The sequence below is a fragment of the Watersipora subatra genome, chromosome 8, assembly GCF_963576615.1.
Source record: "Watersipora subatra chromosome 8, tzWatSuba1.1, whole genome shotgun sequence".
NCBI lineage: Eukaryota > Metazoa > Bryozoa > Gymnolaemata > Cheilostomatida > Watersiporidae > Watersipora > Watersipora subatra.
Window position 1 is genome coordinate 8,554,070 of NC_088715.1, and position 10,120 is coordinate 8,564,189.

Here is a 10,120-nt window from a genome sequence, read left to right on the forward strand (position 1 = left end):
ATGAATCTCCCTTCTGAGGCATTGTTGTGTGTTGGATCCTGCGACCAACACGTAGAGGCGACCTGGGTCGGCTTACTCTACCGGTCTGCATTCACTATCCACAGGGGCTGTGTAAGGGTTGCCCGTGACCAACACGCGGAGGCGACTAGGTCGACTTACACCACCGGTCTACATCAACCACCTTACACCAGGAATTGCTCCCTGAGTGATATTATACTCGTTCGACAATGTCGACCTGAGGTCGACGGGGTCGACAGTGTTTCTGTGGCTCTACGCCCAAAGCACAGTCCATAGACTGAGTCTTGGAGTAAAGTAAGTGCTCAGTGTGATTCTGTTATTGCGCAAAGTAACAGAAGAGTGTGGGTCCAAATGCAAAGCATGTATTGAACGATTTAACTGAGCCGAAGCTCGGCCTTAAATACAATCAAATATGCAAATGAGGTGGCAAGGGCCAGCCTCCTCTAGGGGCATGACTACATAAAGGAACAAAAAAGAGAACACAACTCTAACGACAATCAGAAAAAGGAGATGGTAACGCACGTTTCCATTACACACGCCGCCCCTATAGACGACCACCGGCTATATAAAACCAAAAGAAAAGAAAAGAAAAAAAAGATACAAGAAATGTAACAAAACACCAACTAGCTACAACATACAAAAACAAGAAGATATAATAACATGAGAGACACCAATTACTAAAACGTACCAAGAGAAATAATGATAAACAATGTCGATCGTATCTTCTAGGAGGTCGACATGCGGTTCGCCAGGTCCTCCAGACGACGAGCCGCCCGTCGGAGGTTGGAAGCCTCCTCCCGCAGGACGTCCACCGTGACCCGGGGTCGAATGTCCCCCAGCCGGCTCTGGACGCTGCCTATCGTGGTCAATTTTCTGGGAGCTGGAACCGGTCGTTCCAACTTGGGCGGACTGCACCACTTCTTCTTCGGGGGAGAGGGGAGAGGTGCCTGGGGCCCTCTTCGCGTAGGCGGCTTGGCTTTAATTGGCCCGTAGGGTGTGGGCTTTTCGAAGGCTGGAGGATTAATTAGTTGGACCTTCTGGCTCCATGCCGGGTAACTAGCGCGGTCGACTTCGTAGATGGTAATACCTTTTCCGCCGTGAGCCTTCCGTACCTCTGCATCTTTAATTCGAGCCTGATGTTTCGAAATGGTATCTCTGGACGTGGAGTTTCTCCCACGCTTACAGAAGAAGCGTGTGAAATGTTGGGCTATATGTATTCTGCGCCGTCGAGGGGTAGATAATAGTTGTTGGCATAGTGGGCAGCTAACACCCTTCTCCCGACATAATTTCGAGATTGTCTTAGCTATATCCTCCGAGATCCATTTTGTCGGTAGTGGGGAGTGTGGAGCGTGATTCTCCTTCAACGAGTCCATCTCCGAGTCATCCAGAGTCTCACCCAGCGCTGGGTGGAGCTCCAGTGGCATGGTCGTCACTTCAGAGAATAAGGGTAAGGCTCCGATGATCGGTGCAGCCTCCTTCACTGTTTCTTTAGTAATTTCCATGTTTAGAAGGGATATAGGTGCGTGCGCTTCGAGTTGACAACAAGTAATGAGCGCGCTCTGTCTGGGGCCCAAGATGGCCGCCTTCTGACCTTGAACTCTGATGGCTTCTCCCAATTGGACGGCGCTAGTGTCGTAATCGGCCAAATACGCAGGAGGCCTCCTTATTCGTTGGGGCCGTGATGCATTCCCAGCCCCGGTATTACTAGCCTGGGCTCCCGTATTTTCCGTGGTTCTTTCCTCTTCGGTTGTCAACTCGCCGCCAGGATCGGGGTCAGTCATCGAGTTAGGGTTGCGTTCCCCTGGGGAGACCAAGGAATCTTCGCTGGGAAATCGAAGTGCTTCTGACCTTCCTGGCGACTGGGGTATTCGTAACTCCGTCAGTCGGCTAGGCAGGAGTGGTTCTGGAATAGCGGCCTCTGGATTATGGTTTCCTCGTGAGATTCGTCTTCGGGGTTGACCCCTCATGTTAGGACGTCGAGCAGGCTCGACTTCAACTGGGGCTCGTCCTTGTTGCACCGGACTGGGGCGACAGAGTCTTAACCTTCCCTCAGCTTGAATGGATCGCTGTCCATACCTCTCTATTTCGTAAGTATGATTTTCGTGACTCCTTAATACGCGATAGGGTCCCAAGTACTTGGCCGCTAGCTTCGGGTTTTCCCCTCTTCTCCGCCGCTTGCTTAGTAACCACACGAGGTCACCCTCATTGAATAGCGGAGGCTCTCTCACATCAGTTGACACAATTTCCTTCTGTCTGTCTCGGAGGAGAGTGTGGGCTTGCATCAACCGGTCGTGGACAGTCTGAACATACTCATGTATGCTTGTGAATGATTCCAGCCTGTTTCCATACAGCAACTGGTCAGGAAGACGTAGTTCTCGACCCAACATCAGATAATTGGGTGTTTCTTTAGTGGCGGAGTGCGGTAACCCTCGCAGCGTCCGCATGATTTGTGGCAGTAACTGATCCCAATCTTCCTGTCCTCTGCCCAGTAAGAGAGCTCGTAGGGCGTCACCCAATACACGATTGTTTCTCTCAACCACACCATTCCCTTCGGGGTGGTACGGAGTGGTCCTGGATTTATCGACTCCCCACAAGTCACATAGCTCTTGGAATAAAGAGGACTCGAATTGGCTCCCCTGGTCGGTGTGGATAACCTCGGGTAGCCCGAAGTAGCTAAATATCCTCTCGTCCAGGACCTGAGCTACCGTTGGGGCCGTAGCGTCGGGGATGGCTAAAGCATCTGACCACCTAGTGAAATGATCAGTGAGCACCAACACCCAGCTATTTCCTCGAGGGGTCTGAGGTAGGGGTCCCACCAAGTCTACGGCTAGGCGTTGCCATGGCCTCCCGGCGTACAGCCGTTGTCTGTTCCCGGAGGTCCGGCCTTTTCCTGTTTTGGCCCTCTGGCAAACTTCGCAAGAGAGAACTGCTCTCCGGATATCTCCAGCCATACCCGGCCAATACCAGTCCAATTGGACGCGTTTCAAGGTCTTCTCCACACCGCAGTGTGTTTGCTCGTGGGCTTTCCACAGGATTTCCTGTCTCAGCGTTTTCGGGCATACCACCACCACCCTTTCTCGCCCATTCTGGGTGAGATGAAGGGTCAATACACCCGACTCGTCGAGCTGGAGCTGGTGGAACATCTGGGCCAATCGCTGCAGCTCGGGGCTGCCTACTTGCAGCACGGCCTCTTCTACTCTCCTCCGGTTCCTGACGGCCTGGTAAATGACCCCTAGGTCGGTAGCGGCTCTCTGTTGTAATGCCCGTACTTCATCCAGCGAAGTCTGCACCACCGTCAACCGTTCTGGAACCTTTGGGACCGTGCTTTCACCAGTTCCCTCAACGATTCCGGTTTCGCCTGTTACCTTGATGGCCTGTAACCGAGGATTCTGAAGCCTTCTGGGAGGGTCGTCCGACACTCCGGGTGACCCCGCACCGCCCGACAGCCGTACTGGGACTGGACTGGCTGGTGTGGGAGTCGGGAGGCCGGGCCCTAAGGCAGGTCCGCTGCCAGGTAGTCGAGGCCATTCATCTTCATCCAACTGGCGGAGGTTGGGACTGGATGTTCCTGTGCCTCTTGGTGGCTGTACCGGAACCTGGTTCACTGGCACAGCAGTTTCTCAATTTGTTCCTGGGGTTACTAGAGAGTTGCACACTTGTGACCTCGTTGGCCCCTGATCCCGCTTCTCAATAGCAGCACACTGCCGGCAGTCGACGCACTGTCGTCGACTCAATCCATCGGCGTTCCCGTGCTTATCGCCTTTTCGATGGATAATTCGGTACTTGTGCTCGGCCAGGCTCTCCAGCCACCGGGCCACCTGGCAAGAGGGTTCCTTCCTCCGGTGCAACCAAACCAAGGAGGCATGATCGGTCCGGATGGTAAACTCTCTGCCATATAGGTAGGGCCGGAAATGCCGGACAGCCAGCACAACTGCCAGCAACTCTCTTCTGGTTGCGCAGTAGTTGCGTTCGGCGGAGGAGAGGGTCTTGCTATAGTAGGCTATGGGTCGCTCCTTGCCCTGCTGGACCTGGGATAACACAGCCCTGGTCCCTACGTTACTAGCGTCGGTATCTAGCACGTAGGGCAAGGAGGGGTCGGGATATGCCAGTACTGGAGCGTGTGTCAGCGACCATTTGAGCCTAAGGAAAGCTTCCTGTTCCTCTTCTCCCCATTTCCAGGGGACCCCTTCGCTTGTCAACAAGGTGAGAGGTTTGGCGATCGAGGCGTAGTCAGGCACGTATCTGTGATAGTACCCAGTGGTACCCAAGTATGACCTTAACTGCGTCACATCCTGGGGTACTGCCCATCCGCTTATGGCCTGAATCTTCTCAGGGTCGGTAGCCACTCCCGTGTCGCTGACTATGTGGCCCAGGTACTTGACTTGGGTCTGGAACAACTGCATTTGGAGAGCTTTAGCTTCAGCCCGGCCTGTCTCAATTGCTCTAACACCTCTGCCAGCCTAGTGACATGACTAGAGAAGTCGGCTGACATGACGATGATGTCGTCTAGGTACAGCAGCAAGGTTTTCCAATGTAGCCCTTGGAGGACGCGCTCCATCAGCCGCTGGAAGGTAGCCGGGGCGGAGGTCAGTCCAAAGGGGAGCACCTTCCACCTCCACAACCGACTGCGTGTGGCGAACGCCGACCGCTCCTGGGCCTCGGCGGAGAGGGGTACCTGCCAGTATCCGCTCATCATGTCCAAGGTACTGAAGAACCTACTGCCAGACAAGGCGTCCAAACTCTCGTCAATCCGGGGGAGGGGGTAGGCGTCCTGGCGAGTGACACTATTAAGTTTTCTATAGTCTACACACAATCGCCACGCCCCGTCCTTCTTCCTCACCAAGACCACCGGAGAGCTCCAGGCCCCGTGAGCGGGCTCAATCATGCCTTGCTTTTCCAGGGCCAAAACCTGTCGTTCGATTTCGACTTCTTTCTCGTGTCCTACACGGTACGGGTGTTGACGGATGGGTTGTGCCTCTGGGAGGAGGGGGATCTCGTGTTGTACCAGGGTGGTACGCCCCATGTCTTCACTCCCTTGGCTGAATACATCCGCATAACGGATCAAAAGGTCTTCCATCCTTCGGTGCTCGGTAGGGGACGAGCAATGTGGTGCCGCCTGTTGGAGCAAGTCCAGCATGTGGGGAGGTACGTTGGAAACAGGAGGGGGAGTTTCTTTGGAAATCTCGGCTTCTCCCTTCGCTGTCCAGGGGACCCCTATTTCGTCCGGCCCGACTCCAGTGTATTGTCCCACGACCGTTCCTGCCGTCACGTTGACGGGATGGTCGGTGGGGTTCATACAACGGATGGCCACTCTCCCCTTCTCACCGGGTTGGTGTAAGCTGGCGGCCACCATATATCCGTTTTTTGTTCCCTCGATTAACCCGACCGGTTGATAGGATGAGGACGTGAGACGTCCGGCAACCAGGACCTCGGTTCGAGGGGGAAGCGTTGTGGCTCGCATTATTTGAACGCTGCTTGTCAGAGGTCGACCCTCTCGGTCAGTGCAAGTCAACTTCTGTCCATTTAACACCAACGTGGGTTGCTAAAAGTTCATCTCACAGTGGTGGTCGACCAAGAAGGGCATGCCCAGGATGGCGTCCTCCTTCAGGGCACACACCACGAGAGATACAGTAACCTGGACACTCCTGACTCTGACCGGGAGAGTGATGAGTCCGTGAAACTGCAGCCGGGTACCATCTGCCATTTGTCCATAGTCCTCCCGAACCTCTAATTTGCTTTTGACATCTTTAGGTAATCGCTCAAAGACATGTCGTCCCAACAAATTAGAGGTGCATCCGGTGTCCACGAGGAATTGGACGGGCTGACCTCCGATGCGACCTGGCAAGAAATAGCTGCTATTATGCGGCTTCCATGATTCGTCTCCGTGAGTCCGTCTGGCTTTGCTCGTCCTCTGGGGGCCTTTTTTGGAAGGCCGAGACGGCTTTGGCCAGACGTACGTTTCGTCCTTGGCTTCTGAGGGTGGGAGACCTGCACACTCAGGTAAGGGTTGATATTGGTTATGCAAGGGGACCGGTGGCGAGCAGGGGGGGAGCCTGTGTCGCCTAGTCCGTCGTGGCCGTTGCCACTGGCCTTGCAAGGGTATATTTGATCCACAGTCAGTACTTCCCCCTACTGCTGTGGATGGTAGCCGTTTCCCGACCTCGTGACTTGAGGCTGTTGTCCTTGGGAGGCTTGGGGGCACCGGCGTTGGGTGTGCCCTGTCTGGCCGCAACCCCAACAATTTGGTCCCCTTTTTTCCACTCCCCGTTGTCCCAACAGCTTTCCTTCCCTCAGTCCATCCGCTAATCCCTTTATAGCCATCAGGACGTCGTTCAAGGTGGCTGATGGGGAATCCGAATGGACGGGGGCGACTGTAGCGGGGGTAACCTCCTCCTCCTCCACCGTCATTATTAGGGGTCGGGCACCAGGCCGAGGAAGAGTGGGCGGGATTTGCAGGAACTCATTCCCCGCCTGCACTGCTTCCTCCAAGCTCTGGGCCTTCATTGCTAACAGGTGGCGTTGGAGGGGCGTATTTCCCAGAGTCAGAGAAAACGCATCCATGGCCATACTGGACTGGTAGGAGTCTGGAAGGTCAGCGTACGCTATCTTCACCAGACGCTCCATCTCTGTGGCATGTTCTTGGAGGCTCGTCTTTGGTTCCCTCTTGAGGTGGAGCCTACTCCTAGCCTCTCTCGGGGAGAGCCCGTACTTCGTGCGTAAAGCCGAGAAGATGGAGGCAGGTGAGTCCCCTCGACTACAGCTTCTGGCTCCCTCCTTCAGGGTCTCCCGCAGGTGGAGGAGCGTGGCCTTCTCACTCCACTCATTAGCTTCCGCAACCTCTTCGAACTGGGAGATGAATAACTCTACATCTTCACTCCCATCGAACTTCGGAGGCTTGAAGCTAGCTTCCCCTCTGGGTATCTGTAAGGCTCTAGTGATAGCCTCTGTCAGCTGACCAATCTGGTCGACCTGCTGTAACTCTGCCTCAGCCAGATCTCTGGTAGCACTCCGTCGGCTGTTTGGCATGGTTACTAGGTTCGTCTTATAAGTCCTAATTACCGCAGTTAAATCCCACTGCTGCCACCAGTGTGTTGGATCCTGCGACCAACACGTAGAGGCGACCTGGGTCGGCTTACTCTACCGGTCTGCATTCACTATCCACAGGGGCTGTGTAAGGGTTGCCCGTGACCAACACGCGGAGGCGACTAGGTTGACTTACACCACCGGTCTACATCAACCACCTTACACCAGGAATTGCTCCCTGAGTGATATTATACTCGTTCGACAAGGTCGACCTGAGGTCGACGGGGTCGACAGTGTTTCTGTGGCTCTACGCCCAAAGCACAGTCCATAGACTGAGTCTTGGAGTAAAGTAAGTGCTCAGTGTGATTCTGTTATTGCGCAAAGTAACAGAAGAGTGTGGGTCCAAATGCAAAGCATGTATTGAACGATTTAACTGAGCCGAAGCTCGGCCTTAAATACAATCAAATATGTAAATGAGGTGGCAAGGGCCAGCCTCCTCTAGGGGCGTGACTACATAAAGGAACAAAAAAGAGAACACAACTCTAACGACAATCAGAAAAAGGAGATGGTAACGCACGTTTCCATCACAGTTGTCATCAAAGGGCTTAGTAGTTCATGTTTTGGTGGGCAATATAGGTTCTCATGTAGATAATGTTGCACATAGGTTAATGAATCTCCCTTCTGAGGCATTGTTGTCATCAAAGGGCTTAGTAGTTCATGTTTTTGTGGGCAATATAGGTTCTCATGTAGATAATGTTGCACGGCTGATTTCTGACAGTACCGCATCTCGTGTCTTGTAGACAGTCTGTATCCTGTTACAGCCGATAACTAGCGCGGCTTAATAACATTTATTGTCATAATTGGTAAGTTATTTGTAAAATGTAAGGATTAAAGGCCTTACTTTATTTACAATGTAGTGAATCCGTTATTATTATTATGCCAGGTCTAAAGGTGGTACAAATAGACCAGCATAATAATTAGCCCTATCAAGCGTAGCTCCTCTTCCTGATAAACAACATCGGTATTGCGCGCCACGCCTACTTGTGCGTTTTCTAATGCGCTTCGCTTGAACAACACCTTAAATTGCAAGCGTATTTGACAACGTACGGCAGCGTATCCGTAATTAATATGTATCAAACAATGCGCTAAGGCTGAAGTTCCGTTTGATTGCCTGGCAACGCAACAATCCCGTTCGTAACGAAGCTGGTGGTATCTTAGAGCTATTACGCATTCGGTAAGCAGATATTCAAGCTTTTACCTGATTTTGACAAATTAAACATAAATGATACAGTTTGCTTCGCAAGATTGGCATAGTTTTATGCCTAACAACAATACTTTTTACCCTGATGTCTTATTAAAGAAAAAGCTTATTTATTCACTTACTAACTGCGAGGTAAATAGACGACGCCTTAATTAATTTTAAGATATGTCCGCAGTTTTTCTACATGAATGAAAAAACCGCGATTCAAAAGGCTGCGTATTTTGTTTATTTTTACAATAAATTTTTATAACTATTTGAGCAATATATACCGTAATGAAGCGTTTATATAGCTAACAATGCGTCAACTGGCTGGATCACAATTAATATTTTGTTCCCATTCAACTGCGACGAAAAATCATTACCGTGTGAATTATTGTGTGTTACAAACACGTGTGTTTAAACAATTTATAACTAAACTTAGCACTTAGAAAGTTTAACAAGAAGCAACATTACGTTTTACAAAATGGATTAACACAAAAAAGTGAGTTTTTATTTAATAGCTAGTAATTCTATTCTATCTTTATGTAGTTTTTGATTGTTTGATTACGAGTATTTTCTTGTTTTTATTTAGGTAATAAACAAAGAATCCTGAAGTACAGCATTTATATAGTTAGTAATTTAGTAGCAATTAATAAAAGATGTTATGGTGCTAATTTAATCTTCTAATCCTTCTTCATGCAGCCTGACATTACAGACAGTGATAAATTATGCTGGTGAGATGCGCTATATAACTTGAGTTAGTACTGTTTTGACCCATAAAGAGAATGTGATATTAAAGGTTATTAATTGTCTCGCAGCCTGAAATTACCGACAATAAACTGCACTGTTGAGATAAAAGATTGCTTTGAAATTTAATAAAGTTTATTGCTGCTAAAATGCTCAGAAGAAAAAGATGTGCGCAGGCTTGCCCAAAATGATGTATGTAGGGAGGCAGCCTGTCTCTTTCTCTCTTATTCAAATTCGCCATTGCTGTGAAAGTCGGGTCCTATGTGGCTGTCCCAGCATAAGTTTAATTACGTATTTCCTCATGATTGATAGAAAAACATTTTAGTTTAGTTTTTTATATATTGCTATAATTGGCTCAAATAAGGTAATTAAAATTTGTCCCATAATTTTTTCTAAATGATGTGTAAACATTTGAGCACCGACTACAATTCTGCCAGTTTATGGTAATTAGGTCCTCCGGTAAATCTAGTTCGTCGAAGCATTTGTATCAGCAAAGTTCTCAGTTGCTATTCAAACTGAAAAGTTGTTAGTAAATGAAATAAGCAAGTCGTTTCTTTGAAAATATTATACTTGAATATAGCTGAAACCAAATACGTTCTTAAAAAATACAAGCATAGTCAACATTATCTAGTCATTATTGGTGTCAGTTTGCAATAATAAAGGCAATAATCTATTCCACGATACACTTGGGCTGACTTCCTTGCTGCTTACGAAAGCTGAAATATATTAATCCATAACAGTTGAATATCCGATCTTATGCATAGTATTAATCCAGTGAGTAGAGAGTCCTAACAACAGTGTAATAATAATGTATTCTAATACACACACTATTAGTATCACCTTTATTATTTTATCAAATTTCATCACCGCTAGTCAAATCTATAAAAAACTATTTCATTTTCTGCATATTAAATACACCACAAACTATTAATGATTTCTATCTAATGTTTATATATTTATCTGCTGGTTGCTGTCTGACAAGAGAAACTTATTTAATGACTAAACAATTATTATACCATTTAGATTAAATTGACAAAAACATTCTATGTCTCTGATAAAGGGCTCGTTCCAATAGCCATTAACCATAGTGAT